The sequence below is a fragment of the Strix uralensis genome, chromosome 1 (genome assembly GCF_047716275.1).
Source record: "Strix uralensis isolate ZFMK-TIS-50842 chromosome 1, bStrUra1, whole genome shotgun sequence".
In the NCBI taxonomy this organism is placed as follows: domain Eukaryota; kingdom Metazoa; phylum Chordata; class Aves; order Strigiformes; family Strigidae; genus Strix; species Strix uralensis.
In genome coordinates this window covers 54,569,224-54,583,747 of record NC_133972.1, presented here as the reverse complement: position 1 = coordinate 54,583,747, position 14,524 = coordinate 54,569,224, and the positions used below count along the sequence as shown (strand labels likewise).

Here is a 14,524-nt window from a genome sequence, read left to right as displayed (position 1 = left end):
AGAATGTGGAATTAGAAATGCAGAAGAAGGACTGTAGCTCTCTACCACTTATTCTTAAGCACTAATAATTCTGGGCAAACTTTTAAACAAATTTAACATTACTACAACCAATACTTTGGTGAAAGTCCAGCTTTAGCTAAAATTAAATACAACAAATGGCCTGATAAGTGAAGAGTTTGAATCCTCTCTTTTATGTACAATAAAAAAATCTTTTTATTTTGGATGGTGAGTCCTTCTTAGATTTGTGGATTCCAACTGAATAATACAGAGTGTGTTTTATGTGTCTTGAAGGTCCTTTGCTCAGAAAATGCCCTGAACTGCAGGTTCTGAAGTTATAATTTAAATACTATTGAAAGGAATCATCAGCCTCAACCCCCACCATCCAGCAAGAGCTGCAGAGAGTTGGCATCCCTGTGTTTCCAAACCCAGCTGTTGTGTATACATACTGGTAGGGAGAGACAGCTCTCACAGCAGCTTTCCTGCATCTGAAAGGAGCCTATTCCTGGAAGCTATGGGGTTGCTTTGTTCCCGGGACAGAAACAATATAACTGCTGAAATTCTGCCTTGCAACTCTGGGAGCTGCTGGCAAACTTTGAGGGCTGGGTCTCTTAAGACCTGTGGAGCAGACACTGGCTTTCTGAGCTGTGGGATCTGTAACCCCGGCAGAAGGAAGTGCTGGCCCACAGCACAGCAGTCAGGTGGGAAAGCAGTTCGAATACATTTTAAAAAAAAGTTTGGGGTCTTTTACGAAAGGCAATCTTGTACAACAGTTTATAAAGAGCTCAAGAGATGTTATTGTTTAAATAAATATTTAAGGGAGATTCCTCTAAATTTAAACACAGAGAGCTGTAGCATGTGGAAAGCAGCAGCGTTTGATTACATATGTGCAAGAGGCCAAAGCAAACCATTATGAACAACACCATTTCTGCCTCATGCCAAAGTGCAGCAGAGGTACAAATCCTGGCAGTCCCAGCAGTGGATGTGCTGTGCAAGAAAGCCATTCTGCAAGCCCCATTGGTGTTTTGTCTGATGAGATGGCTGGGGATAGAGGTAAGTGCAGGGTCTAGCCCCGCAGGTGATAGCCTGCCTGGCAGCTAGTGGCCCAACATGCAGCAGCAGGACTGTGTGCCTGAGGAGAAGGGGACAAAGGTGGATATGGCCGGTCATGCATGATCCATCACGTGTGTTGGCCGGTCTTTGACACACAATCACAGCCTTGATACTAGGGGGCTGCACAATGCAACATGGATTCACTTTAAAACCCTGTTTGATTAGGCTGAGGCTCAGGGATGGAAACTCGGGTGAGAGTTTATTGTGCTCTGTGACTACAGATCTGGAGTCACCTTGTGCCATGAGCTTGGCACATCCAAAGTTCAACGCCATGCGCTGTCAGAGGTTTGATACACGGAGATGCTTTCTGGCCTCCAGGTAGAAAATGCCACGAGCATAAACATCCAACTGGCAGTAGCAGAACAGAAGAGAAAACAACAGGAATTCACTGCTGAAAACATGCTAAAAGACTGTAAGCAGTTAAAAAACCCTCAGCGAATTTGAGGTTATTAGGAACCCATATATGTCATAAGTCCCAAACGTAGTTTTGGACTATGGGATTCACAACAGTGTTATAAATTAATTGATAGAAAAGGACTTAGGGGAACCCACAATACTTGCCACAGGGTGGGAAACCTGATTTTATGTCTGGGTAGGAGTTTCCCAAATGGTCTTCACCAGTGCAAAAGGCTAAAATGCTCATCTTCCTCACCCTGGCCTAGTATCCTTTTGAAAAAGGTAAGACCTTTGCCATATCAGAAATGAGTTTTTCTTTTCTGATATAACTGTGTATTCACTCCCTTCTGAATTTAAGTCACAAGCCAACAGAGCACCAAATAAATCACTTATCTAAAGTGTCCCTGAAATTGGAGAATTCTGTAAAGGTCACGCAGTCCAGGTGACACATCTTTCATGGATGCATCTGAAGGCATGGCAGATCCCCTGTACGAAGTAGGACACGATTTATATAGGAGAACACTCTTTGGATTATCAAGATGGTTGCTACAAAAGTACAGCCATGTCTGTATCTTTGTAGGAGACAAAATCTCTGCATCCATTCATGAACAAATTTCTTTTATGTTTCACCCTATCCCATGTCACTGGACAGAAGAATAATATGAAGACAAATTTATATCTGGGGTGCAACTGCAGGAAGGTAGCAGGCTTCTCTCAGGGCTGGGATCAATTTGGTTCTCTCCAGCCACAGTATCTGGGAACCTCAATGTTACTGTATAACCACCTTCAGAAACCCAAGACGCTGGCGTGGCTCTGAACAGAAGACCTGGCCCACACAATCTGTGGAGACACCAAGGTCTGCACAGTAGGTCAAAGCAGATCATTAGGAAAAAAAGCATTACTTTCCGAGACAAAATAGTTCATGATTCATGACTATTTGGAAACAAATGAGAAATAGGAATTACACAAAGGCCCCATTTTGTTCATTGAGGAACTGCAGAATTAACTGCATGTACTTTAGTTTCCAGCAAAGGCTAACTCCCAAGGCACAGTGTTGTGATTGTTGAACTAGTTATGTCACACATACTGGTTTAATTCAGACCAAAACTGTAGGAAGAGCATTATGGGTTATAGCCAGTAGCTAGCTGGGAATAGAGGTGGAATAGGAGCAGTATCTGAGTCTCAAGTAGGTCAAGCAATGCATCAAACAATGAAGGTTTTGGGTTAGCACCCATGAGGTGACCTCATGCTTTCCCTGGGCTGTGTGCAGTGAAAGGAGCTGACTGGACCAGCCAGCGTTGCAGATTAGGAGGCAGCAGCCCTTTCAGAGCTGTGCAAGAAACCTTATGCACAGACCTGACTGCTTCATTCATGATGTTACTCCCCACATGTATTCATCACATCAAAGTTGTAACAACAACAGCTTCATGGATTTATTTCTTTTGTGACAACTTCCACAAGGATAGCCCCAATAAGCATCCTTTGACTGTCATTCCCCACTCCACCCATCCACTCTCATCCAGCATCAAAGTTTAGGGCACTGTTTGTCACAGTGTCCAGACAAGCACTTTCTTGTTTTCTTCCATGACATTTGGAGCAGAAGCCTGTAAGCACCAACTACTCCTTTTTCTGTTTCAGTTGTCCTGCAAATCCCTTCTTAAAGCTCCTTCTTGTGACATCCTTGACAAAGGCGAGGCCATTGGTTTGCAGCAAGCATTGCCTGCTGGGCTGTCCAACACCATCTCACAGCTTCTTAGAACTCCTTCCTCTCTCAGAAGCTGTCTGTAGGCAGCTCTGGTCTTCTCACATTGACAACTCCTGTTCTTCTGGTCTTTGTTTCTACACTGTCTCATACAGCTGAGTCCTAGGGTGTGTATGGGGCTCCCAAGAACTGATGAAGATGATGAAACTTCGCTGCCTGGTTTTGTAGAAGCAGAGTTTGTACAGGATGCTCCATAACCCATAGTCATAAAAAACGTGAAGGAAACCACCTCTCCCTGTCACTCCAGCAGGAGCGGAAACAAGCAGACTGCAGCTCCCTACCTTTCAATGTGGAAATCACATCAAGTGGCAAAATGGAAACCCTGACATTTCACCATCTGTCTGCAAATGTTGCATATGTATTGCATACAAAAATAGGCTGCAAGAATACTGTTAAGATTGAAAAACCCATGAGGCAAGAGTTGCCAGAATTAGGCTTCCCTTGTGCTATGTGTTATGATACACTTGTTAATTAGATGATCTCACAGTATTTTGCCAGAGGTCTCAGCTTCATCCCATGGTACAGGATGGACTGTCTTCACTGTAGAAGATGTTACATAAAATTTTGTTTTTTCTTTATTGTTCAGTGTGTCCTAGGCTGCATTTGCTACACAAGTTTTTCCTCTGAATAAAAATTACTGATTTTCCCAACACTGGGAAAATTTCAGTGGCATACCTCACTGTAATGTCTGGGTGCTTCACAAGTGTCTCTGAGCTCTGGTACCACTGTCAGAAGTGTGGAGGTGCTTTAGCCGCTTGAACAAAATGGAAACAGAGGGAAGAGACAGTGTGCAAGCAACCAGCTTGATTGCCTCAAGCATCATTTTATCAGGGGTCTGGCTTGGTTGCCCATCCTACCTGTCCTGCACCACTGTGGCCTTCTCTGCAGCAAGACCCATGCCCACATCCACCCTTGAAGGCTTTATGGGTCCCACAGCCCAGTGCTTCACGGTCATGAGCTAAGACCAGTAGGTGACCAACACACATGGCTGGGGCTGTGCAAGAGTGTTCAGCATCAGGTGTCACTGGACATGCTCAAGGAAGAGCTCCCATCAACTCCCATCCCAAGAGGGGACATTCAGTACCAGGGTCTTACAGCATGTGCAGACAGGGGAGGCACACCACACAGCTACTGACTGAAGACTGGGAAAAGCCTCAGCAAGATCCAGCACAAAAGACCCTGCAGGGAGAGCGGGAATGAAGCCAGTTCTGCAAGGCAGCACTCATATTCCCAAAAAGGGACCATGGATGGGGCAGCTCAGGTTTCACGTCAGGCTCTGACAAGTCCAGACTCTCCCTATGGCTCACATCCTGACACACATTTCCCTGACTCCTCACCTGAACCATGTACTCCCCATCCCAGTCCCTTGCCATCCTTCAGCTTTAGCATCCGAGTACCAGACCTTCCCTTAGCCCAGTGTCCCTACGGTCCCTGGCTTCCTCCTGGCTCTACCGGGAAGGTGTCAAGAGTATTGTTCCCTGCCTGCCTTTCCATTGCCCAACCCCTCTGCCCTGAGCAGCATTACAAGGAGAGCCCAGCTTCATCCTGCTCCTAGAGCTGGGGATTGCTCTTGAGCTGCAGACAGGTAGCCTGGTCCCTGCAGAGCTGTGTGGAGGCAGCAGGAGCAGCAGGAACTTGGTAGCACCAATTGGGTACACAGAGGCATTGGGGTCGGCACTGGCAGCTGCTGGGATGATGGGCTGAGCTCGCTGACGTGGGAAGGAATCTCAGCAGATTTTGACTACTAGGCCCTAGCACATCCCTAATAAGTTGCTATTTTTTCCCTTCAAAGGCTGTCACTAAGCCAAATTGGAGGAGATTTACAAAGTAAAAAAAAAAAAAAAGTCACAGTCCTAACACAAATCTGCCAAATTTCAGATCTCTACTCCAAAGCGCAGAGGGCTAAGAACTATCCAACAAAAGGATCACCAAGTTCCCCCTCCTGTTTCTTCCTTTCTTTTTTTTCCAGTTGGACAACAATGTCTTTTTCCCTATGCTCATTCTTGGAAATGGCTGAACAGTTTTGGCTGAAATTTTCCAGAAAAGAACTGAGCGCAAGGCAGACAATCAAGTTGGAAAAACTCAGTCTAAATAGTTCAAGTTTGGCAAAGTTATAAGCAACTGCGTATGTAGTCTTATAGCAGGACATATATGAGTAGCTTTAATCATAGGAGCTGCATGCAGTCCCACCTTTGATGCATTCAGAGTTATAATAGCTGATGATTCTGTTCCATTCAAGTGCGTCTTATCATGATTCAGATATGTCACCAGTAAAAAAATCTTAATTCAGTCATTCCACTAAGCCTTCCCACACCCCTTCCTACTCGAACAGCTCTTCCCATCTAACAACTGGTCGTACAAAAAAACCACAGTTCCCTCACCTCCAGTATTTGCATTTGAGCTTCAGCTTCGTGGATAGTGGCAGCTGATGCTAAAATGGGATTGCTCTCTGAACTAATGTATTCAAAATTAATAAAAGAAATAAAGCAACACACTCCTCTGGCAGGTTCCCATGCATATTTTCCATAAAAGTTCATTTTTCCACAAGAACAAATTGTGAGTATGTGGGGGATTTGCACTGAATCTTGATACGGAGCTTAGAATTCTTGGCACTGTTTGGACATTAAAATGACATCAGCTCCACTTTCTATATTGAAATTTTATAGTTGCTGCCTGACCGCATTTCTTTGTTCTGCGCATATTCTCTCCCCCCTGAGCTGCCTCTCTGCCACGGCGTGCTGTACATGAGCATCATGAAAAGCTGTGTGTTTGTATTCCTTATAGCCCTGCTTGCCCCTCCCTGCGCTGGGCACCCAAGGGATAAAGCTGCATTTCTTCCTCCAGGACAAAGCAACATTGTTGGCTCAAGGGACGAGGGCACCTTTGCCAGCCAAGAGGCTTCCCCACAGCGCGGCAGCTCTCTGCTGCAAGGGACCCGGCGTGCCAAGTAGGGTTCTCCTCTTTTCTCTGGAGGAGCAGAGGAGTGGAGTGTGTGCTACCAGGGAGACATGGCTGTGGGACAGTGGATACCAGGGGAGGTCAGTTATTGCAGGCAGACCACTGCGAAACCATCCTGTCTCACTCAGGGAAGTGGGGTGGAAAGAAGTGAAGAGGAAAGGGAGCGTCTCTGAGTGAGAGACAAGGCTTTCTCCAGCACTGGCAAGGGAGCACCTGGAACAGTGTTTGTTTAGTGCTACCTTGACAGAGGGAGAGTATAAGTGCCCCCCACACACACGCACCGCCCCATGCCTCTGGGCAGGGAGGGGCAGCATTTTTTTAAATTAAGCATAAACCTGAGTAATGGTGTTTCTCTCTTATCCAGCAGCATGACCCACTGTATTTGAACACCATCCTGCAGGAGGACTGATTTGGTACTTGGGATCCCCGGTGAGTCAGAGCACGGGGAAAAGCAAGAATGTCGGGGCTGGGAGAGTTAACAGACTCTGGCTCTGGGAGTACAGCTCTATGGGCATTATGCTTGTTTCCTGGATTTCAAATAAAATAAGGATTCAAGGAAAAGATGATGCTTTCCTACATCCCCTGTGACTTGGAAAGCAATAAGAGCAAATAAAGGCAGTTAATTACCTGGCACGCCTCATCCGAACACTTCTGAAAGCACCGCTCTGCTGTTACTGTAAGAGTCCCGCTGGAACAGCATTAGCATATACTCTGTAAACAGAGTCAGTGCCACCCTCTGGCACTGCCTCAACCTCAGCCTCCCGCATGGGGATTACAGCAGCTGGACAAACCCAGGAGGGACTATACCTGACAGTCAACAAAATGCCAGTTTTGCTTTAATCTGGCTTGATTGCAATAGCACCTCGGTTGTTATTTCTTACATGCTCAACCTCTCTAACGTGATGGAGAATTGCTGCTGCTTGCTTCTCTGTGCAAGATTATCATTTCATCATCTCGCTGTCGTATGGACATATCCACAAAAACAGATTAACAGTTAAAGATTGTGAAGCCATTTGCCAAACACTCTATAAGCAACAGCATTTTTACAATCGCATTTGAAACAACATTTTTGCAATCACATTTATACGCTCCTTTACAAGCACATGCAAGCATATACAGAATGCAGAAAATCTTTACCTTGCATGTCCAGAGGAGAGAGCCTGGTTTCCTCTCATGGATCAGAAGTAGGATGAAAAACAAACCCGAGGAAGACCCTTGAACAGACTCATCTGCTGAGAGTTGTCTAAATCCCAAGCCTGCTCCCACTAGCAGCTCTAAGTTTGTGCTCTGAATAGAGACTGTGTTATTTTAACCACAGGATTTCTAGTCATGGGGGAGGAGAGATGGATTAGGTACGTTTGCAATCTAATGCTTCACATTTACCTCAACTGAAACAAACTACTTTAAGCCTGATGTAAATAAGTACTGCTAAGATATAAATTTCAAGAACCCACTAACCAATTATGCTTAAACTAACATGCTAAATAACTGTGGAAAATTCCAGAGGAATAAGATAACATACTTTTGTGTTCTTTCCTAAATAAAAGGCATGTGTGGAATTTCATGCTAGATATTACAACAAGTGAGGGGCAGCAGATGAACTGTGCAAACTAACCTATGTAAGGTGCTGTACCTCGTAAAACAATATTCCTAACACCTGTTAGCATGGATTTCAGCAGGCATCCCAGCAATTTGAGTTTTCATGGCTTGTAAAAAGTACAGATATGAAGGATTTGAATCTAACATTTCAAAGGAGCAAATAAAGCTCTCTAAGGTAATAAAGCAAGATTTTAAAAGGCCACAAGGCCTGAGTTCTGCAGGAGCACAGACATTAGCCTGCTGAACAAGTGCCATCCCAGGGATGTAAGCTGGATATCCTCCCTACAGCTCATGGATTGCTACGGAGATTGTTAAATGCAGGCAAATATTGTGCCCAGGACACTGGTTTGGGGTTTTTGTTGTTTAATCCAGCTCAAATTCTGCCTTCATTTCCTGGTTTATGACACTTTGGTGCCGCAGCTGCTGTGGTTGCAAAGCATGGCTGCAGTCCAGGCTTCCAGGGCCACCTCACAGCTGATGGAAAAGAGATCTATTAACTTTCTGAGACGTACGATTTGTAAATAAAACACATTCTTAAACTTTGGGCTGAACTGAGGAAAACAACTTGGATGCAAAACACTAGAGGAACAGGGACAAATTCCAGTTTGGCTTTGACAGCAGAGGCTTCAGGAACACAAGTTTAATTCCATTTTTAATAAAACCCGACTCTATAAATAACATCATCTTACACTTACATAACACTTTTCATCCCAAAGCATTCCCGAGTGCTTTGCAGACGTAATCAACCCATCTGAAAACTGTGGGCAGACCTCCCGCGCCGGCGTGGAGGATAGCACCGGCCGGCAGCGCTGCCCGCGCTCGGCAGGAGGGAGGCAGAGGCGCATCCAGCAGCAGCTCGGCTGGCTCCTTGCCATTGGCAGGAGCTGGCAGCCAGCTGGGGCGCCACAGCCAGCGCCCTGCTCCTGGGGTGCTGGCTGGGAGCACAGAGTGTCAGCTTGTTGGGTCAGCCGGGTACCGCTGGCTGCAGGTGAGCTCACTCAGATGTAAAGGTCTGGTACCTTTAATGACCAGCAGCGGTTAAGAACCTGTCACCCAGCTCAGCCTGTGAGTTCCCAGAGCAGACTGGGACTGGCATCTCCAGAGATGTCAGCCTGCTTCCCAGGGCTCGGACTGAGCTCTCTGAGCTCCCCCTGATTCTTGGCTCAGCCTGGATCACCTGAGCTTGGGGTTTTGCACAGTAGGCACCTGGGATCCCAAGTATCTGTGCCACTGGGATCCCAAAGCATCTGTGCCATGGGCAGGGATGTGCACCTGAGCTAGAAGCAAAATGTCCCCAAACCTCCCATCAACATCCCTTTGGTCCATCAACCAACTTCTTCCACCAGTTGCACAGCTTGCTCCTTCACAGCTGGCTTTCTTTGTCATTGCCATAAGATCAACTCCACTGATGTTTCCCAGCTACAGGTTCTACCTTATCCTTGCATGGGACCCCCACAAGGAAAGCAGTCATGAGAAGTGCTCCTGGGGCAGAGGCAGGTGTTGCTAGAGCCCTCCTGAGGGAGGCTCCAGCTGGAAGAGCCCAGGTCTCCCAGTTTGCAGAGATACTGGTATGACAGGCACCAGACCTGTGCACCAACATTGAAAGCTGCCAGAGAGGACTTTAGGAAGAAAACAACCCATCTCCTTTTCTTGTGCTCCCTGCTCCACCTGGATGGAGGATCTTTGCATGCACAAAGGAAGTTTCTGTGCTTCAGAGGGGTATATATTTAATTTTTGCTTAGCTGTCTCGATAGGAAACAGCAGGAGGAAAAGAGGCCAGCAGAAGCTGCTCTGCAGGTTGACCTGAAAAGAGTCCTTTTTTCCAGAGAAGCTAAAAAAAAAAGTGGGAGGGAAGAAAGCAAAAATAATTTTTAATTAAGTGAAAGCATTTGATCCTAACGCATGGTTTGCTTTTTCTAGTTTATCTCTTAGGTCAGACTGTACTCAATTTACAAAGAAACAACACTCTAAAAACAAACATAAAGTACATGAAGAATTGCGTTTCTAAAATGTCAAGGCAAGACATTTCAGCATTCCACATTGCTGTTGTTTCTTTGGGATGCAGAGAAAAGTAGTAACAGAGGGACGGGTTTAGTGTTCGTTTCCTTTCTGCTCCTAGACAAGTCAACAAATTGAACCCAAATTCACAAACTGGTTCCTTCAAGCTCATATTTTTTAACAAAAAAACCCCATCATTCTGTCTGAAACCTTTGCCAGATCTAGGCTCTGACACAGCAGTCAGCATTTAGAAGTTGAACACCTGACTACTGAAGTTTGTTATTTTTCTCTTGTGCCTTGAGGCAGCCCAGACCTGCTCCCTGCCTGACGTGTCCTCCTGCTGCAGTGCAGACCACAAATGTGCCTGCTGCCTCCAAAACAAAGTCAGCTCCGCATAGTTTCCTAGAGCTCTTTCCCTCTTCATCCAACCCTAACATTACGGATCTTAGCTGGAATGGTGTTTCCCAAGTGTAAACAGCAACAAATTATTCCCACTCTGTGAGAGGAACAATCCCTTTCAGCACCCTCTGTGCGATGCTGGATATTTCTGCACCGTAATCACACTGGGCTGAGGTCTGTAAGCTGTGGTGCTTCCCTGCCTTCCATTAAACCCTGCAGAATAAAACACAGCCCATGCTAGAACTATTTAGGGATTCAGTTTTGCATTTAGTCAATGCTTAGATGAATTGAGCAACAAATGAAAGGAAATGCGAATAAAAATGAACTGTACAATGAAGCACAATTTTGCAGCAGCAAGAACTTGCACAGTGACCTCCCCTCCTGAGATAATACAATGAAGAAATCATAATAGATGTTGTCAATGGGAAATTACATGTTAAAAGAACCTGAATAGTTGTCCATCTATTTTGCATTCTGGGGATTGTGAATCTCCCTTTTTTATAAAATGAACTGAGAATTAGAGATTAAAAATTTCTATTTCTTTTGAATTAGGGAACCACTTCTAGAAGTGATATTGCCAATCCACACTGTTAAAAGATCTTCCATTAGGATTTGCACAAAAGCACATGATTGATCTAGAAAACACAAGCTTTTGGGAAAACAGCACATTGGGAATGGTAGCAAACCACATTTTCACACTTCTACTCTGCAGTTTTGACATCTGGTACTTACTTCTGTTGTAAAAGAAAACAAATGTTTTCTTTAATCAAAGTACTCCAGGAACTGAGGCTCTGAACCAGTCCCTCCTGATATCAAGTACCATAAGACACAAAATTGTGATAGCTCTAAAACCCCCAAAAAATTACAAGAAAAAAAGTGAATTTAAGCTGATGCATCTTGAATTATTTTCTTTCTGGATTGCAGTGCTTGTTTTTGTTCTACTTATTTCCAAAGTTATGTCAATCGCGTGCATTGGTGAACACAAAACAACAAATGATGTGATGAGCTAAAACCAAAATAGCTTACAGTTAATTGTAAATTAACCCAGGGAATTCCACCAACGAGTTTCACTTTAAATCAAGCATGTGCAGCTCTCAGTTACAAGATAAAACAGATGGGTGCCCAGTTTGGGTGATCCAGGCCCTGTTGGTTGGCACAGGAGTGGGGCTGACAGCCATTGACCTTACTTACATGGGCATTGTTTCCCCTCTCCAAACCAGCCGGTCTCGCCCCTACCATGAGGAAGTTGCACCCAACCCAGCAAGAAGCATCTCCCAGTTAGTGGCGTTAGGACTCTGAGCCCTGTTCAGGGTTATGTGGGAGAATGCTCAATGCAGGCAGGCCCATGCATCCACAGGAGGTGGCAGGTCCAGGGGACATGGAGTGGGGGTACCCCCAAACTGGTCCCAGAAGATCCAGGTCTGCTGAGCAAGAGCAGGGACATGATGGGGTGGGCTGACCATGGCAGCCAGGTCCTGCAGGCTTTGCCACGGCTCTGTCATGATGAACAAATTCAAATCAATCTGCTTCTGGAACAAGTACTTGTGGAGGAAGGTTTAATTTTCACCACTTACTACTGCCCCAACAATTAACTTCATTTCACATGGTGGAAACCTCTGAAGTTGCACTGAATGTTAGTACATGAGTACTGGGCAAAACCTAAAGTATAATATAAAGTAACTGTAATGGTGCAGGCTCTTCTTCCGCTGCAGTGGTGAACCTCAGGGAATTGCAGGACTCTGCAGAGGAGCAAAAAGATTAAATGACTGAATCACCAGGGACCAGGCATGAACCAAGGACCTACTGGGACTTCAGTGGAGGTGACCTGCTGTGCTCACATGCTATAAGGGAAGCTGTGGTCACCTTCAAGCCTGGTAGTTCAAGCCCCACAGTTGTCCCAGGAAGGGTTCAGTGGCAGTGCCCAGGGCTGCCTTGGGACAAGGCAGTGATCTCTCCTTGTCCTTATCTCGACCCATGAAGCCTTTTGTTTTATTTTCTCCAGTTGAGAAGGGGATAGAGCAGCTTTGATGGGCACCTGGTGTCCAGTCAGGGTCAACCCACCACACCAGCAAGGGCTGTATGTGCTCCTACAGCAGCGATACCTCACATCTGCTTGGACTGTGCCATTGCGCCCACAGTGATGGCATGTATATTTAGGATGCTGATTGTTAATCCAGACTTGGAGCAACATGTTGCCAGGTTGTCCTTTGAATAACAAAAGTGTGAACAAATAGCACAAGAGCATGGTGTGCCTCAGGAGGTCAGCGTGTAGCACTTCTGGTGACTCAAAAAAAAAGTATGGACACAGCAATGCTCCCCACAGCTCACAGACTTCTTTCAGACAAACTTGTCCAGCTGCAAGGTGGCAGGATAAAGTCCCTGGTTTAGAGGGTGCATTCAACGACATGGGAGTAAATAACAGAGGTCTGTGTTCAGCTGGAGGTGTCAGGGCACATTGTGGAGAAAATGGAGAAACAGCAGGGTGAGAGGAAAGGAAGCTGGGGTTTAGGAGCAGGAACCTCAGAGGTCCTGGAATTAGAGGCTAATGAGGAAAACAGAGTTAGCAGAGCTCTTTGCTGAACTTAAGAAAATGTTGATATTCAGGCAAAGTGTATGATTGTTCTTGTTAGGCAGTACCAGTGGTTCCTCTTTTCTCTTACACGTCTGATTGCAGGAGCCCAGGGACCTCCGGCAGGTCCCTGTATCACAGACAGTGAAATGAGCCACGTTAGTGGAAGGTGCCATCACAGTCCTGCTGTCTGGTGGTGGTTAAGGCTTGTAACTCTATGTCATGAGAGCAAAATACAGAGCCAGCCACCGGGAAGGGAGCAGGTCTGGCCTCACAGCTGCCTCTCAAGGAAAAGGATTAATTGCTGCTAATGAAAGTTACTTAGGGTGGGTCTGATGTGAATTAGAGTCCTGTCCTGTGGCCTCTGTGGCTCCTTGGATATTTTCATGTGACAATTCTTGACAATTTCAGCAAGGCAGGAGGCATTCAGGCAGCTGCGAGGGGAATAAGTCTATTTAATGCATCCAGAACTGCAAACTGCATCTCTAAGAAAGCCTCTGTTCCCATTCCTTGCCTTCAGCTACTTACCTGTAATTATTTCTGTTACAATTAGCCAAGTGGCTCTCCAGGCTGCAGTGTGAAAGCCTGTTTGAAGGAAATGCTGAGCTAGAGATCCTACTGAATAAAAGGTAGGTCATGGATAAGAAACAGAAAGGGTGGCACCACACCAATGCTTACCCCTTGCACTGCTTGCAGAGCAGTGTTTAAGTTTTGCCTTTGTTTTTTGCAAGAAAAGTTATCCTGCATATGATATTATAAGACTTGGGGAAAGATGTTTCACCAACCTGCTCACAGGCATTCATTCTCCAAGCCTTCATCATGCTTAGCAGCCCTGGAGGAATTTGTTCAAAAATTATAAAAGTGTGCATGGAAGACCTAAAATCCTACTCAGTCCCAAAGCTCTTTGCACTGCTCAGGGCAGGCAGGACAATGTGGGGCTGTCTCTACCTCTTCACAGTCATACCAGCCCTGAGGAAGTATCCTCATCAGGTCCTTCCCTAAAACTCCCCAGGGAAATGCGCAAAAGTCTCCTAAGGAATTGCAAGATGTGCTTTGAGCTCTCTTTTTTTGTCTAAAGCAAGACAGCTAAGCCAAGGACAAATCTTGTGCTTTCTAGACAAGTAAGAGGCCTGAATAATGTACTTTGTCTCAGAGACCAGAATTTGATCCCCAGACATATCGCAGCCTCCCTGTACCACTTTGGCAAGTCACTTTGTGATGGATATTCATACACTTGGCACTAAAGCCAAGTCGTTACAATAACTTTATAAGGCATGATCCCCAGAAGAGCTCATTTCCCCTTGCCCAGAGTTTTTTGGAAGAATTAGCCCATTATTTTACTTACTAAATGGGAGCTCAGCTCTTCTGAAAACCTGTTTGTGCTTGACAGCCCCAAGTTCTCAAGAAACTCTATCCCTGCACCTCTCTGCCTCCATTCCCATCTGCATGTTGAAAGAAACCATCTTTCCTTGGAGCCCTTTGTCTGGCTTTTCTATTCCAAATATGAGCTCTCAGTGATGAGACCTCTCTCACGTGAGGTGTCTCAACCTTTCCAGCACAGCAGGGCATGAACCTCTGACACACACCTGCCTGCTCCTGTTACACAAATATACACCGTTGGTAACAGGAATCAAACTTAAAGAAAAAAACTGCACAGACAAAGAACACTTAAAAAGGGAAATAAAGCATCATGTTAGATACCTCTTTGATGCACTTTAATCTGTTTTCTCTTG

General features: G+C 45.5%; 1 protein-coding gene across 1 annotated transcript in view; it reads right to left on the bottom strand.

Moving 5' to 3' along the window:
* JCAD (junctional cadherin 5 associated) overlaps window positions 1-7,380 on the bottom strand; it is a 62,421-nt gene extending 55,041 nt beyond the window's left edge. Inside the window, exon 1 of the mRNA XM_074866915.1 lies at window positions 7,364-7,380. The gene's annotated coding sequence lies outside the window, so the exon portion shown is untranslated. The remainder of the gene's footprint in view (window positions 1-7,363) is intronic.
* Window positions 7,381-14,524: the final 7,144 nt, after the last annotated feature.